Raw genomic sequence first — 18739 nt, 5'->3', positions numbered from 1 at the left:
CACTATCCATGACTACTAAAATGTATGCAAAACCCCTAGGTGTTCTGATGAGGGGTCCCACAATGTCCATAGCCATACTTCGCATAGGTTCCCCAATAATAGGCAATGGTACCATAGGCGCCCTGGGAGGGTATCGGTCCACTAACCGCTGACAGGAGGGGCAACTTTGGCAATAATTCTGGACTTCCCTATGTACGCCAGGCCAATAAAAACGCTCCAGCACCTGTTTCAACGTACTCTGGGAGCCCTTATGCCCTGCTAAAGGATGATCATGGGCCCCTTTTAGAATAAGGTTCCTAAAGACCCTGGGAATTACCAGCTGGCCTCGCACGGGCCCCCCCACCGGATCCTGTATTTCCCGGTACAACAATCCCTCCACCACCCGAAACTGGGGAAACCCGCCTGAAGGCCCCCCCCCCCTTCCACTTGTTCCCAGGCCCTCTTTAACACCGGGTCATCTCTCTGCTCCTGGCCAAAAGCGGGAAATCTCTCCACCACCTCTTGTGGCCTCCATGGCATAGCCTCTCCTTCCCCCAACCTCCTTAGGGCCTTAGCCCGGCTATGCCTCTCCGCCTGCCGTGTTTCTCTAGCCTTCCTCCCTTTACCCGGTTCTCCCATTATCTCCTCATGGAAAGAGAAGAGCTGACCTACCGAATCCTCCCCCCTATCCTGCACCCACCCCAACCCTTCTGAGCCCGGGTAGTCACCCACCCTGTGACCCCTTTCAACCCCCGTACAAACAGCTCCCATTCCCTCCCCAAAATGAGGTCAAAAGGCAGTTTTGGCACATTAAGCCACCCTCTCCCCAGAGGGCTCCGTAGTTGGATCCTGAACACAGGGTAGGCGGTTGAAGCCCCATGTATGCACCTAATCCGAATCATTCCTACATACTGTCCGCCCTCTTCCCCCATGGCGGTGTTCTGGATCTTATTCCACAGGGCCCGGGACATCATCGACTGATTGGCCCCCGAGTCTAACAGGGCCTTAACTGACACCCCTCCCACCTGAACCTCCAGGAAGAAGAAATCCTCGGGGTCTGTTCCCATATGTGCCCGCAAACCCTAGTCTTTCCCTACACTCCTTCAGCATGTGGCCGGGCTTCCCACATCTAAAACACCTTCTTCCCCCTGGACTGGGACCAGGGTCCCTACGACCCTCCTCCCTCTTCCCACCGGTCCCCGTATTGGCATGAGTACTTCCCCCTTGACCCACACCCTCTTTGCTACTAGGGAGAAAGGGGTTAGTAGGATGTCTTCCTGCCTCAAAATACAGTTCAGCTCCATGAATCACCCCTTCCAATGAGCGCACCCCTTGCTTAATGAGCCACTCGCGCACTGGGGTGGGTATGGCAAACAAAAACTGTTCCACTATAATCTCCTCCACAACCTGTTCTGCAGTCTTCTGTTGTGGCTCCAGCCATTTATAGGCTAAGTCTTTCAGTCTCTGGGCAAAAGCCCGGGGCCGCACTTCCCTCCCCGTAGTAGTCTCCCTAAAAAGTCTCCTATAATGGTCTCTAGTAAGATCTAATCTATTTTTAATGGCCGCCACTACCTGCTCATAATCCATGGAGCTGTCCGCAGGCATGGCCCTGAATGCAGCCAGAGCTTCCCCAGCTAGGCTTCCCGCCAGTCGAACAGCCCACTGTTCTTTCGGCCATTGCATTGCCCTTGCGATCCTCTCAAAGGTAGCAATAAAGTCATCCACATCATCACCCTCCACCATTCGTCCCAAAGAAAAGGGTCCAAACGGAGGGGTTCCTACCCCCATGGGTAAACCGGCCACTGTACCCGGGGCTGCAACTTTATCCAACAGGTTCCCTATGGCTTGCATCTGACCTTGCACTGCCTGGAGCAGAGGTACATGCTGTTCCTTGGCGGCTTCCACCACTTGCTGTACGGCCTATTGAGCCCCCTCCTGCTGCTTCTGAAACTGCACAGCCATCCAGTGAAGCATTTCTTTCTGCTCCATCCTGCCAGTCTGGAATACCCTGAAAAGAAAACCAAAAACACCAAGTGCGATACCACTTTTTTTTTTCCACTAATTACTAATTTGTACCACTCTTCTCCCACCACTCCCCTTTTACACGACCCCGCCTGGGTTCCTTTGCATGACCTGTGTTCCCCCCTTAGCTTCACCCTTCACTCCAGCATTGATCCCCCTTCAGGTACCTCTTACCTGGAGTAACCGCTGGTCTTCGCTTTGCTAAGAGTGGCCTTGTCAGCTTCACTCCGGCTGCTCTGTGGTAGCTTCAATCGAGTCCCATCTGCGGTGCCACTGTAATAACTGTAATCCCGGTAGCCAACCTTCAGGGGGTGGTAGGCTCGCTACAGCAGTCCACAAACACAGTCCTTCCAGACAACACAGCTTTTAGTTCCAAACAGTTTATTTCCCCTCCTCCACAAATCTCAGTTCCAGGGGTTAAAGTCCCTTCAGTTTCCAAAACAAAGTAACAAGAAAAAAACTTCCCTTTAAATCCAAGTTCTCCCCAGTTCAACAGCTGGGTTTCAGTTTTAAAAGTCTTTCCGCTTGGGTGGTTGCAGAATGGTAGTACACCGCCCACAACACAGCTAATTGACTCCTGTGACCACCCACTGCCTTCAGTCCCTGCAAATCTACCCCAAAGTACAATTACAGTCCATGTCAACTGGCTCCTCCAAACCGGGTGTGCTGGGCCCTCCAGACTCTCCTTCCTCCAAGCACTCCATTAACTCTGCTTGTCTGCTAGGCTGTTGGTGGGAGACCTCCTCCCCCTTCCAGGTGGAAGGAATCTTGTACTGATTTCTAACCCAAGGGAATTGAGTTTTGTCATCCCTGCACCCCCTTCTGGCCCTCGTCTGCCATAGCAGCTGCTCTTTCCAGTCCTTTTCCCCCTCCCTTCCACGGGTTTTGGGACCTACCCCCCCCCCCCCCCCCGATCCCTTCTCTCAGGGCCTTATGGGGAATGTAGTCTGGCCCCATACCTCCTCCTGACCCGCTTAGACGCTCCAACCTCCTTACAATATGTATGTCTTCATCCTGGTAGCTCAGGGGCCCTTTTACTAAGCCACATAAGTGCCTACGCGCGCCCAGTGTGTGTCAATTCTGAGTTGCTGCCCGGGTACCGCATGGCCCGAGCAGTAATTTCATTTTTGGTGCATGACCACTACGCGCAGCAGAAAATAATTTGTATTTTCTGGTGTGTGGTGCTACCGGGCTGTAAAATGCATTTATTTATTTATATTTTTCTCACACCTTTTTCATTAGTAGCTCAAGGTGAGTTACATTCAGGTACACTGGATATTTCTCTGTCCCAGGAGGGCTCACAATCTAAGTTTGTACCTGAGGCAATGGAGGGTCAAGTGACTTGCCCAAGGTCACAAGGAGCAGCAGCAGGATTTGAACCGGCCACCTCTGGATTGCAAGACCGGTGCTCTAACCACTAGGCCACTCCTCCATTTGATGTGTGTAGACCATTACCACCAAGTCAATGACTGGCGGTAAGGTCTCACACCCAAAATAGATGCGCATCAATTTTCATTTTGCCACACATCCATTTTCGGTCAAAATTTTAAAAAGGCATTTTTACAGGTGCGCTGAAAAATGGATCTGTGCGCGTCCAAAACATGCGCTTACACTAGCGCAGGCCATTTTTCAGCACACCTTAATAAAAGGACACCTCTGTTTGATTGTTCCTGGGGGCAAAGCATACAGTGGGAACAGCTTAGCCAAGATTGGGTGGCAGAGCCGTTGAGGGGAGGCGTGGATGATGGTTGGGAGGCGGGGCTAGTGCTGGGCAAGACTTCTACGGTCTGTGCCCTGAAAATGGCAGATACAAATCAAGGTAAGGTATACACAAAAAGTAGCACATATGAGTTTATCTTGTTGGGCAGACTGGATGGACCGTGCAGGTCTTTTTCTGCCGTCATCTACTATGACTGAAAATCCATCACTTCAAATGGCGGTGGATCAAACATTGCTGAATGCACTAACAATTTCTTTTGTCCTCATGACCCTCAGGAGCTTAGCCAAGATTGGGTGGCAGAGACGGTGGTGGGAGGCGGGGCTGGTGGTTAGGAGGCGGGGATAGTGCTGAGCAGACTTATACGGTCTGTGCCAGAGCCGGTGGTGGGAGGCGAGACTGGTGGTTAGGAGGCGGTTATAGTGCTGGCCAGACTTATACGGTCCGTGCCAGAGCAGGTGTTGGGAGGCGGGGATAGTGCTGGGCAGACTTATACGGTCTGTGCCAAATCAAAGTAGGGTATACACAAAAAGTAGCACATATGAGTTTATCTTGTTGGGCAAACTGGATGGACCGTGCAGGTCTTTTTCTGCCATCATCTACTATTTGTAAGCCTACACAGTTAACCATTGAAACACATCATGTCATTGCAACACATACCAAAACTTCTGAATAATTTGTTGCACTTTGAAAAATATGTGTAGAAAATGGTAGAACCAGGGCTTTCTTTGAGGGGGTACTTGGGGGTACTGAGTACCGGCACCTTTTCCACTGTCTGCTAAACTTGACCCATGGTCCTCGTATTTTAATGAAAGAACTCAGGTTCTACATACAAATTCTGCCTTGTCATAGATTCTATGACTGGTTGCAGGGGTCCTGGCTATTGTGGGGTGAGTCCTTCAATGATCACTCCAACCCTGAAGGGTGGCCTGGTATTTGAGTACTGGCACCTTTTTTGCTAGACAAAATGCACTGGGTAGAACATATGTTAAAGATGTGTTTTGCTGAGCCTTGTGACTGTAACAATAAAGATGTGTTGGAATACTTTGCCTCTTGAAAGGCTTTTCTAATGCACTGATATGTTTAGCCTCTCTGAAAAACTCTCCGAGTCATTTGTTCAGGTTTAAGCTTCTGCTCAGAATCCGATGAACGAGTACACTGGAGCCTCAAAAATTCACTCACCAGTATTTCTCCCTAAGTTGTCTTGGGTGCGCAATAGAAAAATGTATTATAGTGTTTTGATCATTATTCTTCTTAAAAATGGTAAAGACAAAACCACTATCTGCACAACTGATCCTTCAAATCAAGAAACACAAGAATGTTTGACAAAATAATTTGCCAGCCTTGTGGTCATCATAAGTTCTTGTGTATCTCAGACAACATATGTATAACAGAAATCACTATATGAGAAACTGATAAAATCTTAACCCTCCTTTTTGTAATTCACCTTTCATGTAAAGCAACCATCAAAACCATATCATTTTCAGCCTGTGGAGGGCAGTTCTGTAACATTGTACCTGTATTTAGCCATCTGTTCTATAAATCAAAGTAGGTACCTATTTTCCTTTATAGAATACTAGCATAACAAATAAAATATCCCTCTAGGGCTAGATTCTATAAATGGTGCAGAACCCAACCCCCTCCGCCCCCATCAGTTGAGATTATCTAATCTGAGATTCTAAAAATTTCCGGTTTATCCATTATTGTCTGCTGAGATCTTATTGAGGAAATATTTCAAAGAAGTATTGACTTTTGCCTAATGCTGATTCAATGTTAATTTCTAAATGTTATTATCTACCGAACAGAGTATTGGTGACTCAGCAGGTGGGAGAGCGTAATATTCTATCACCTCAGGCTAGTATGTTGGATAATTTGACTACATTCTTAGAGAATTCCCAGAATGATATTGCTCAGCACTCCACCTTGCTGGTATCTTTTGCCTTGGATGGCGATAAAGTAATAATTTTGAAAGCTTATTGTAAGAAAAAAGATCCTTTTTTGTGGAAAGAAATTGCAGATATTCCCCGATGTTTCTAGAGCAACTCAGGCCAGGCATAAACAGTTTGTTTAGTTTAAATCAAGAGTTTTGGCCCTAGGTGACACTTTCTTTTTGAAATTTCCCTCTAAATGTTTGGTTTCTTTTCCTATACTGCTGAAAACCAAAGAACTACACTGCTGTGTACAGCTGTTGGCCCGATTTGTAGTTGTGTACATAACAGTGTAGTTCTTTGGTTTTCAGCAGTATATGATATATTTTTGACCAAGGATTGTTTGGTTTGTTTTTGCATATATCTGGTTTCTTTTCCTGACACTCAGTATGTTTTCTTTGAACCAGATCAACTGGAAAGGGTGGTGCTTTATTTGTAAGATTGCCATAGGATTAAGCCAGAAAGAATGATGTTTGTATTTAATTTTGTTTATTACCTTTTGTACTCTTTCCCCTTTCTGTGATGTGGACTAATATTTTTCTGAGTGCTCTTTGTTTGTACTTACTTTGAAATTTCAATAAATAAATAAAGTTATGCGTGGTTTATAGAATAGCATTGAATTCCTGGGGGTTGCACTTAAATATAGGTGCATCCATTTGCATCAATCAAAATGTGGTGCAAATGCCCATACCTAAATTAGACGTAGAGCCCTCTTCTATAATTGCACTTGTAACCACAAACCACACCCACGATCCGCCCTGAACCTCCAACGATCCTCCCATTTTTGCTCCACCTTTTATGGGATGCATATAAAATTTAGGCGCAGATCATGCACCTAAATTGACATGCGTACATATTAATTGATTCCAATTAGCACCAATAATAGCTTGTTAAAAAGCCAGCTATTGGTGCTAATTGGCTAATTATTCAATTAAAATGTGCATGCTATTTGGGTGTGTGCAGAAATTTGTGCATGCATCTCAAAGTGCCCTTTATAGAATTAGGGGTCTACCATTTAGACACTAGCACATATGCCAACCAAAGAGCTGGTTTAAATGCTCATACCTAAATTGCTGAAACCCACAGGTAAGTCATAGTATTCTATGATTCACGTGTGTAACTGTGCGCTTCTCCCCTGTGTATGCCTACCTTCCATCTACACACTATTGCCTTTTATAGATTGTACATGGAGTTTTGATATTTACACTCTTATGTGCACGCAAATGTGTGTTTATGCTGGCACTTTGTATGTAAATGGTGCACATTCTTTATAGAATTGCCTTCTAAATGTCGTCATCCGTGAACAGTGTCTGATGAAATGCGGTGTCAGATAATTGACGTTCCACTTCTTAGATGTAATCAACTGCATTCATGACTTCTATAGTGCCGCCTTTATCAGTGGTCGGCAAACTCAGTCAACAGAGCCAAATATCAACAGTACAATGATTTAAATTTCTTTTGAGAGCCAATTTTTTAAAACTTAAACTATATAGGTAGGTACATTGTTATTAACTTAATTAGGGCAGGGGTGTAGCTATGGGTAGGCCTGGATGGGCCCAGGCCCGCCCAGTTTGGGCTCAGGCCCATCCAGAGAAGACTCCCAACACCTCTGTCCCCGACGTGTCTCCTCACACCCTCTCCCACCCCCACCATAGCGCTTCCCTTTTATGCTATCGGCGCTGCCTCCTCACCTCACAGTCTCCGTTTTCCACCCCCGCGGCAGCGCTTGCAAGTTGCTATCGTCGGCACGCTGCCACAGCTGACAGACGCAGACGTCCTACTCCAGGACCTTCCCTATGCTGCATGCATTCCGCCCTGCATAAACAGGAAGTTGAATTAGCGCAGCAGAGGGAAGGCCCCAGAGCAGGATGTCGTGCCGTGTCTCTCAGCTGTGTCAGGCAGCGCTGATGATAGCAAATTGCAAGCGCTGCAGCGGGGGTAGGACACGAAAACTGTGAGGTGAGGAGGCACTGGATTTGCAGGGGGGAGGTTGCATGGAAGGGGAGATGGAGAGGTGCTGGATTTGCAGGGGGGAAGGGGAGAGGAGCTGCATATGCGGGTGGGGGGTTGGCGGGAAAGGGGAGGTGAGGTGCTGGACATGTAGAAGGGGGGCTGGGATAGGTGCTGGATATGCAGGGGATTGGGGATCGCTGAAGGGAAAGGAGAGAGATGTGGACTATGTGGGGAGTAAGGTAGAGGTCCAGCATGGAATGGGGTAGGGACAGAGCATGCGTGCCCACCCATCCAACCTGCTGGCCCACCAAAAAAATTGCTTTTTGGCTACGCCACTGAATTAGGGTACTCCTAAGCTGGCCTTTGCTAAAAACTCAGTCCTGGCCAGCATTGTGCAGTAGGACTGAACTCACTCAGTTGTCTTGGCTATTTCAAAGTGCAAGGAACTTGTGCAAACAGTATCTACCATTCACTACTTTTAACAGAATTACAGCATTAAAACCAACCATTCAAGGAAACTGTATAACTCCACCCCCACCCCACGCAGCATGAGTTTGAGGTGCACTGCTACCCAGCCCCGCCCCCACCTGCCCACCACCCTCAGCTCCCCAACACCCTGCCGGCAGTGGCCACCCAAGGTTTAAACTTTACCTTTTTATTTTAAGTCGTAGCGACCGACGGCTTACTTCCAGGCTCCAGCTTTTCCTTTCCCGCTCAGTGACTCCCGCCTGCCCTCGCGGAAACAGGAAATACCTCATCAGCAAGATGGGGCATTGAGCGGGAAGTGAAAGGCTGGAGGAGGTGAGCCGTCGGCCCATCGCTGCAACTTAAAATAAAGAAGTTTAAACGCTGGGCGGCCACTGGCAGGAACGGAAAAAGGACGGAGGGCTGTCGGGGAGCTGAGGGCGGGCGCCTATGGACTGACTGTGAGTGCCGGACAGTGGTGGGGAGCGGACTCGTGGGAAGAGCCGCACTCAAGCGGTTTGCCGACCACAGGCCTTTATCAGCAAGCTTAATTGTAAAATCTTTCCAATCTTTTAGTAGTTGTAAAGCATGTTGAGGATAAACTAATACATTGGGATATCCATTGCTGGAGTGGAGGAGTGGCCTAGGATTAGAGCATTGGTCTTCTCCATTGCCTCAGGTACAAACTTAGATTGTGAGCCCTCCTGGAACAGGGAACTACCTAGTGTACCTGAATGTAACTCACCTTGAGCTACTACTGAAAAAGGTGTGAGCAAAATCTAAATAAATGAGGGTTTAGATAGCTCTCTAACTACCAGATCCTCAAAAACACCAATGTACAGATCAACAGCAGCAAGGGAGGACTCAGATGAAATGTCCAAACACTGATTAGTTGGCTCATGAGATGAAAACAGTTTCAAATGTAAACGTCTAAAAAAAGCATGCCAAAGCTGACCTCACTGCAAATATATCAAATTTAAGAGACAGAGTACAAGAAAAGCCTAATCCCCAAATCTGTACTCGTGCTGTTAATTTATAGCCCAAGATATTAAGCACAATTAGTTTTGAGATGCCCAGTTGCATGTTTGTGATCATGTTCTGCCACTCTCTGGCTTCTGTATGGCAATTTGGACTCATCCTCTGCGGCAGGAACAGGAAAGATAAGACTATGAAAACCTTCATCTATGGTACCATTCACTATCTCCTCACCAGATGATTCTTCATACAAGATAAAGATGGCACTTACTTCATAGTAGATTTATTACCTACCTTGGACATGGTTCACAAGAACATTAAAAAAATTGAGGCATGCCATGCAAAGTGGCAGTATGGGCAGCTGAGCTGGTGGCTGAGCTTCAGCCCTTGTTTGATGCCTGTACTATATAAATAGTGAATCTCACTGACATTTGTCAAAATTAATTGATTTTGACAGGTGACATGCACACTTTTCGGGTTTTCAGCCAATCAGAAGTGAGGACATGGCCAAGCCTTGCCCACTCCCCCAACATCATCAGTTATGACGCCTAGACCCTGCCCAAACCCCACCCCTTTTGCGTATCCACACCCATTGTTCCACCTTATTTGCATAGCCCTACCCCAAACCACACCCCTTTTACACAGCCATCTCCCCAAACCCCACCCCTTTTGGTGATATCACAGGAAGTTCACATCTTACTGTTATCCCCTTGTTATGTATAGTGAGCCCTCCAAAACCCATTATAAACCTAGAGTACCTAACTGTACACCACTACAATAGCCCTTATGCCTGCAGGTCTCATCTATGTGTAGGTACAGTAGGTTTATGGTAGGTTTTGGAGGGTTCACATATTTCACCACAACTGTACCAATTTGAGTGGGATATGGGCCAGGGTCCCCTTCTCTACAGTCCACTGCTCCGACCACTAGACTACTCCAGAGACCTTTTTGCTGCCCTAATAGGAGTTGGCCATAACATCTGAAGCGGTCGTAGAGGCTGGTATGCACTGTTTCTTTCACATCTTTGGGGGTGGGAGGGGGTCAGTGACCACTAGAGGAGTAAGGGGGGGGTCATGTCTTAATTCCTTCAGTAGTCATCTCATCATTTAGGACAGCTTTTTGTGACTTAGGCGTGATTGAAACAGGTCTAGATCAAAACATCTTTTAGCCCTGGATGTTTTTGCTTTGTTCCATTATGGCAGAAAAAACATCCATGTTTTATGAAAATAAAAACATTAAATGCTGGAAAAAAAAATAACTCATGACTGCCAAGTCCCAAAAGTTTGGGAACAATAAAAGGTCTTGAGCAAAGATTTAAAAGTCTTAAGGGATGGTTCGGCTTGAATGATTGGAGGGAGGTCATTGCTGAATTTTGGTCCTAAAAATAAACAGCAGTATGCCTGGTAGATTCTAGGTGAGCCTCTTTGGGGTGAGGGAGGAGTAATCGGTGAGAGTCTAAAGAACGAAGGGACCTGGAAGGGAGTGTAAGGGATGGTCATGGTTAAGATAGACCTTGTGAACCAAACAGAGGACCTTGAAAAAATTCCAATAAGGTAAAGGTAGCCAGTGGAGACAGAGTAATAAAAGGGTTACATGATCCGATTGTTTTGCAGAGCAAAGGAAACGGGCAGCAGAATTATGTAAGATACATGTGTAAACTAATTAGTCAATTGAGTGCTAACAACCAATTGATGTTAATTGGAATTGATTGGCACAAATTTGGAGTGGAGGAGTGGCCTAGTGGTTAGGGTGGTGGACTTTGGTCCTGAGGAACTGAGTTCGATTCCCGGCACAGGCAGCTCCTTGTGACTCTGGGCAAGTCACTTAACCCTCCATTGCCTGCCGCATTGAGCCTGCCATGAGTGGGAAAGTGCGGGGTACAAATGTAACAAAAAATAAAAAAAATTTGCACACACATCTGCATTTGCACTATTCTATAATGCTGCATACCTCAAATGTCCTGTGTGCAACCCAAAAGGGGCTATGACCATGGGCGAGTCCGGGAATTCCAAATATGTAGTCACAGTGTTATAGAATACCAAGGTTATGCGCCCAACTTGTGCACCAGGATCTAATGAGGTTTCAGCTGGTGTGAGTCGGGAATCCACTCTAAGCACTGCTCTATATTTCTGTTGATGGCTCTCTCATTCTCCCTGTCTCCTCAGCTCGAAACCTTGGGGTCATCTTTGACTCTTCTCTCTCCTTCTCTGCTCATATCCAGCAGATTGCCAAGACCTGTCGTTTCTTTCTTTACAACATCCGTAAAATCCGCCCCTTTCTTTCCGAGCACTCTACCAAAACCCTCATCCACACCCTTGTCACCTCTCGTTTAGACTACTGCAATCTGCTTTTTGCTGGCCTCCCACTTAGTCACCTCTCCCCTCTCCAGTCGGTTCAAAACTCTGCTGCCCGTCTCATCTTCCGCCAGGGTCGCTTTACTCATACTACCCCTCTCCTCAAGACCCTTCACTGGCTCCCTATCTGTTTTCGCATCCTGTTCAAACTTCTTCTACTAACCTATAAATGTACTCACTCTGCTGCTTCCCAGTATCTCTCCACACTCGTCCTTCCCTACACCCCTTCCCGTGCACTCCGCTCCATGGATAAATCCTTCTTATCTGTTCCCTTCTCCACTACTGCCAACTCCAGACTTCGCGCCTTCTGTCTCGCTGCACCCTACGCCTGGAATAAACTTCCTGAGCCCCTACGTCTTGCCCCATCCTTGGCCACCTTTAAATCTAGACTGAAAATAGATTTTGAAGGTGGTTTTTTTTTTTTCCCTCAGAAGGGAGAAGGAGGGGGTTTTTCTTTTGGGAATCATTTGGGTAATATAGCTCCATTATGCGAGACGTCAACCTCTTTGGAACACTTGTCCTGTCTCAAGGAGCAGATACCAGGTCTGGTGGGCATGCGGGAGGCTATCAGAAACAAAGCCTCTTGCGAAGTAATACACTTAAGCACTGGCCAGATCAAACGGAGTGTCATCCAGAGGAGGTAGAGGGATGCTGTCTCTTGGGGTGGCTGTCTCACAGATATAGATCTAATAGAAATGGTGGATGTTACGACAATTCTCGCATTCTCATCACCTATTTTGGGAGGGTTGGGAAGGCAGAGGGGGGAATGGGGGGAAGATTAGTTGAAGATGAGTTCTTAGATAAGGGGACTAACAGAGAGCGATGGGGGGGTGGGGAAGGGGGGCACATGTTAATAATTTGATGATGGCATGTTGTTCACTGATTTAGTTGATAGCTTTTATATACCTGCGAGTTTGTACACCTTGATTGCACTTATATGTATTATGAACTGTCATCAATAAAAAAGCGTTGAAACATAAATCTAGACTGAAAGCCCACCTCTTTAACATTGCTTTTGACTAGTAACCACTTGTAACCACTCGCCTCCACCTACCCTCCTCTCTTCCTTCCCGTTCACATTAATTGATTTGATTTGCTTACTTTATTTATTTTTTGTCTATTAGATTGTAAGCTCTTTGAGCAGGGACTGTCTTTCTTCTATGTTTGTGCAGCGCTGCGTACGCCTTGTAGCGCTATAGAAATGCTAAATAGTAGTAGTAGTAGGGCAACATTAGCATATGGCCATTAATGCAAAAAATAGACAATTGGGGTTTGTATGGCTGCACTGAAAATGGCTTTGGCGTGTGGGAAAGACCTCTATAAGGGTGCACAAAGACCAATTTTTGTAGCAGCTTAAGAAAAGGATCCCTTAGATTTTAAGCCCTCTAGACACAGGGAAATACCTACTGTACCTGAATGTAACTCACCTTGAAGAAAGCGTAACCCAACTAACTATTATTTAATTATTTTAAAAAATGTATATTCCACCTAATAACTAAGGTGCCCTTTTACAAAGCAGCGGTAAGCCCGATGCGGGCTTATTATTTGCTAAAAAGGAAGTACCACTGGGCTACCACAGCAGCCCGGGGGTAGTTCTCACCCCCAGTGCGCTGTCATATCCGGGCGCTACAAAAACTTTTTATTTTTGTAGTGCCAGTGTGTACCTGGTGGTAATTGGGCAGTGCTGCGCACTGCCCGGTTACCACTGGGTTAGCGTGGGAGCCCTTACACCACTTCAATGGGTGGCGGTAAGGGCTCCCCCCCCACCAAATGGCCACATGGCAAGTGTTTCACTTGCTGCATGACCATTTTCTCAAGAAAAGAAAGACCTACCTTTTACCTGCTGCGGTAAAAGAGGGCCTCGGTGCATGTCAAAAAACATGCCAACACCAGTGCAGGCCCCCCCTTTTGCCACAGCTTGGTTAAAGGGGCCCTAAGTGGTTTAAAAACCCCCCCATAAATAATCATGTCCTACATACAAAAACACATTATCAATAATGGTCACCATACCAGTTCATGAAAGAACATAATGTTCCAAGACTTAATAAAATGCAGTCACATCACATTGCTGCAAAGCCTCAAGTGTCCTTTGATTGAGTACCTGCAACAATGAAGGAAGAGGTTCTGGTTTCCGCATAACGTGTCTGCACCACTGGTTCTAAAGACAGCCGCATCATACTTTCCGATCTTATGCCTTTTTGGAGTATACTTTTTGAGGACTTGTTGAAACTATATGGGAGAAACAGAATAAATAGTTTGATGCACCAAAACCAACACTATATTGAATACACTGCAAAATTAGTAACCAGTGCAAATCTTTAGTGGAGGAGTAACCTAGTAGATAGTGCAGCGGACTATGATTCTAGGGAACTGGGTTTGATTCCCACTGCAGCTCCTTGTGACTCTGGGCAAGTCATTTAACCCTCCATTGCCCCAGGTACAAATGAGTACCTATATATACTATGTAAACTGCTTTAATTGTAGTTGCAAAAACCACAGAAAGGCGATTTCCCTTTAAGAACAGGTGAATATTTCAATACATCCACAATAAGTCTTGCTGAGGCATTCTGCACCACCTGCAATGTCCTGAGTTTAAGGAGATGACAAACCAAGATACAAGTCATTGCAATAGTCCAACAGAGACAGCATCAAACTATACACAGCAATGCTTTGTCATCCTTTCTCCATGCATATCCCCTGTCCCTCTTCCTGTCTCTCACCTATCCACCCCTATCCTGTTAGACTGTCACTGGAATGCTTTGATGTTTCACTTAAATATACTGTCATCTACCAACATTTGCTTATTTCCGATCTGACGAAGAAGGGCAACCTTCGAAAGCTAATCAAGAAATGTATTAAGTTATGTCCAATAAAAAAGGTATCATCTTATTTTCTTTTCCATGCTTTATTTTGTTTTATTTCTGTTGATTACCTTTAAAAGTGGACTAACACGGCTACCACGCCTCTCTACACAACAATTCTAAAATCATATGAAGTTAACATAGGTCTTAATGTATGCAAAAGACGCAACTGAAAAAAACCTAATCTGTACTACCTTATTTATTTATTTATTTGTTGCATTTGTATCCCACATTTTCCCACCTATTTGCAGGCTCAATGTGGCTTACAATGCTCTGTTATGGCATTCGCCATTCCAGAGTAGGAGATAACAATTGGTGTTATGTAGAGATCATGGATGACATAATAGAGCTGGGCGAACAGATATAGGAAGAAAACAGTTCAGAATATCAAGTAAAGTGATGATGTGTTACATTTTCATTCCTTGATCGTTGTGGTATGCCTTGTTGAAGAGAGAGGTCTTCAGAGATTTACGAAAGTTGGTTAATTCGTAAATTGTTTTTAGGTTAAGCGGTAATGCATTCCACAACTGAGTAAAAATGTAGGAAAAGCTGGACACATGTGTGAGTCTGTATTTTAGACCTTTACAGCTAGGGAAGTGAAGATTAAGGAATGTGCGGGATGATCTTTTAGTGTTCCTGGGTGGCAAGTCAACCAGGTGTAACATGTAGGTCGGGGCATCTCCGTGAATGATTTTATGAACTGGAGTGCATACCTTGAATGCAGTACGTTCTTTAATTGGAAGCCAGTGTAATTTTTCTCTTAGGGGTTTTGCACTTTCATATTTTGTTTTTCCAAATATAAGTCTGGCTGCAGTGTTCTGAGTTGTTTGAAGTTTCTTGATAATTTGTTCTTTGCAACCAGCGTAGAGTGCATTACCATAGTCTAGTGACTCAGCACCATTGACTGTATCAGATTGCGAAAGATGATCCTTGGGAAGAAAGGTCTTACTCTTTTAAGTTTCCACATCGAATGGAACATCTTCTTAGTTGTATTCTTCACATGACTTTCAAGTGTAAGATTTCGATCGATAGTCACTCCAGGAATTTTCAGGGTGTCTGAAACAGGAAGGGAGAAGTTTGGTGTGGTTAAGGTGGTGAATTTGCTTGTGTTGTGAAGTGAGTATGAGATGTGTTTTTTCGGCATTAAGTTTCAACTGAAATGCATCCACCCATGAATGCATGATTTGGAAGCTTTGGTTGATATCGTTGGTGATTTCCTTTAAATCATGTTTAACCGGGATGTAGATCGTGACGTCATCTGCTTATATGTGTGGATTAAGGTTTTGATTGGATAGTAACCTAGCCAAGGGTGTCATCATTATGTTGAAGAGGGTCGGCGAGAGGGGAGATCCTTGAGGGACTCCACATTCAGGTATCCATGGGTTTGATGTATTCGAGTTAGCTATAACTTGGTATGATCTTGTGGTCAAGAAACCTCTAAACCAATTAAGAACATTACCTCCAACTCCGAAGTATTCTAGGATGTGTAGTAGAATTCCATGGTCAACCATGTCAAAAGCACTGGACATGTTGAATTGTAGGAGAAATATTTTGTTGCCAGTTGCGATAGCTTGTTTAAATTTAGTCAAGAGAGTAACTAGTACGTTTCGGTGCTGTGGTTAGACCGAAATCCTGATTGGGAGTTGTGAAGTATTGAAAATGTATTTAAGTAGTTGGTGAGCTGCTCGGTCACCATACCTTCTGTTAGTTTGGTTATCAGAGGAATAGATGCTACTGGGCGGTAGTTGGTTAAATCACTTGTACTTTTCTTTGCGTCTTTAGGTATAGGGGTGAGTAGAATACTTCCTTTTTCCTTTGGGAAGAGTCCATTTTTTAGCATATAGTTCAAATGTTTTATAAGGTCTGATATGAGTTGTTGAGGGGCGAACTTGATAAGGTTATTAGGGCATATGTCTATTTTACAGTGGGACTTGGCGTACCTTTTGAGCACTAGGGAGATGGTGTCTTCCGAGATTGTGTCGAAGTTAGTCCAGGTTCTGTCAGCTGGGTATTCACCAGGAATTGGGTCTAGACAATCGAGGAGTATTGCGTGGTCAATGGTATTAACAGGTATCGTGAGTCGTAACTTTACAATTTTCTCTTTGAAGTATTTTGCAAGATTGTTTGCTGTTGGTGTGACTGTGTTGTTAGAAGTAACCAGTGTAGTGTTTAGTAGTTTGTTCACGAGTAGGAAAAGTTTATGTTTGTCCTTGTAGTCTGGTCCAATTTTAGCTTTGTAATATGATCTTTTAGTTTGTCTAATGGTGTATTTGTATTTTCTTTGTAGTTGCTTCCAAGCATTGAGTGCGGATTCGTCTTTCTTTTTATTCCATGCTCGTTCTAACCTTCTAACTTGTGTTTTTAGTTTTTTCAGTTCTTCACTAAACCATGGTATTGAGTTTTTTCTATATGAGGTTCTGGATTGGAGTGGTGCTATGTTGTCTAGTATGCTTCTGCATCTATTGTCCCATTCTTGAATAAATCGGTTAGATTCTGTTAGTTCAGTCCATTCATTATTATAGAATTGTTGCCAGAAAGTTGACGGATCTATTTTTCCTCTTGTGGTATAAGTTATAAGTTATTCGTACAAACTTGCACACTCATATTCAATGTACTATCCAAATGAACACCTAATAACCTCATTTCTTTTTGCACAGCACTGTATCTATCCCCTAAATTCATACGATCAGCGATCAGGCCACATATCTTGCTCACTTCTCCCCACAATCATCACTTCAGTCTTAGCAACACTCAAGACCAAACCATTCTTCATCATCCAAACCCTCACTCATTCCATATAAAATCTCAGCTGAATATCTAAACCATGACCCAAAGCCTGTACCCGGGGGAGGGGTAAACCTTGAACACCCTGAACATCGCATATATATGGTAAGAGATACCTAGAGATTCAAATTCTGTACCTAACTATGGGCCCCTTTTACCAAGCAGCGGCAAAAGGGGACCAGCACTGGCATCAGCGCGTTTTTTACATGTGCACCAAGGCTCCCTTTTGCTGCAGCTGGTAAAAGGGGAGTCTCCATGCGTTAAGTAAAGCACTTGCCACGCAGCCATTTCAGGGAGGGAGCCCTGACCACCACCCATTGAGGTGGCAGTAAGGGCTGCCACGTTAACCCAGTGGTAACCGGGCAGCGAGGCATTGCCCAATTACCGCTGCGTACACTCCGGTGCTACAAAAATAAATGGCAAATGACAACACGCTAGGAGTGGGAATACCGCCAGGCTTCTGCGGTAGCCCGGCGGTGCTTCCTGTATAGCGAGCACTAAGCCCGCGTTGGGCTTACCGCTGCTTAGTAAAAGGAGCCCTAACTAAATAATACCTGAAACATTCACTAGCCTTAAAGCTGGAGTAAAGGCCAAATTCCAGATGTATAGTGTGTATCGCCATTTTAAAATTTTTGCAGGCATACCTTTCAAGCCCACCAAGAACATGCTCCTTTGAAATTTGTGCATGGCACAGATCTACACATGCAAAAAGTAGCTGTTTATTCCTCTAGTTATTATATTTATTTGTTACATTTGTATCCCACATTTTCCCACCTATTTGTAGGCTCAATGTGGCTTACATAGTACCAGAGAGACCTTTTCAGGCTCCGGTGTGAACAAATACAGGGTGCTGTTGTGGTAAGATCAACATCATGTGGCACAGCCACATTAGGGAATCGGAGAACGGAAGAGTTGTGTTATGTCCATTATGTGCTATAGTTTGGTTGTGTTGCAGAGATTAGGCATTTAAGTTGGATCGGTAGGGTATGCCTTTTTAAACAGGTTGGTTTTTAGTGATTTCCTGAAGTTTAGGTGATCGTACGTTGTTTTCAAGGCTTTTGGTAATGCATTCCACAGTTGTGTGCTTATGTAGGAAAAACTAGATTTACTTTTCTTCAAATCCATTCCCACTCTGCTAGATCACCCTCCTTTTCTGTTGACTCCCCTACCCTCCGGAATAATATTTCTCTCAGCATATGGTTAGAGCTTTCATTCTTGAAATTTAAAACTGTTCTTAATGCATATTTTGTTCTCTAAAGCTTTTCCTCCTGTATTCAAATGGCTTCTTGTCTTTTTCATTACGCCTTGCAGAAAGACTTTATAATGTACTGTTTGAGTCACCCTTTTTACTACTGTCCCTCTCTATGTGTATCTTAGATTAACAACGGTAATTATGGTATTTCATATTAGTTTTATAATTGTCATTTGTAACCTAGGCATCCTGATATCTTATTCCCTTTCCTAGCAGTGATTTTAATTTAGATCTTTATACACCGCTTAGGTAATTATTTTATTTGTAGTATATTAAATAAACCTGAAATGTGACATGTGAAATTTATACATGTAAACATTGTTGTGTATGTGTAAAAGTGATACAAGCCCTTCTAAAATGAATTCCTAAACTTTAAGGGGTTTCTTTCAGCCAAACTTCAGCTCCTAAATTATGTGCTGAAAATAGATATCTGACTTAGGAATCTTAAG

The 18739-nt window shown here is 44.6% G+C and overlaps 1 protein-coding gene across 1 annotated transcript in view; it reads left to right on the top strand.

Moving 5' to 3' along the window:
* PDE4D (phosphodiesterase 4D) overlaps positions 1–18739 on the top strand; it is a 490210-nt gene that overhangs the window by 67913 nt on the left and 403558 nt on the right. The gene's annotated exons all lie outside the window — the stretch shown is intronic.

The sequence above is a fragment of the Microcaecilia unicolor genome, chromosome 2 (assembly GCF_901765095.1).
Source record: "Microcaecilia unicolor chromosome 2, aMicUni1.1, whole genome shotgun sequence".
NCBI lineage: Eukaryota > Metazoa > Chordata > Amphibia > Gymnophiona > Siphonopidae > Microcaecilia > Microcaecilia unicolor.
This window is presented reverse-complemented; position numbering and strand designations above follow the sequence as displayed.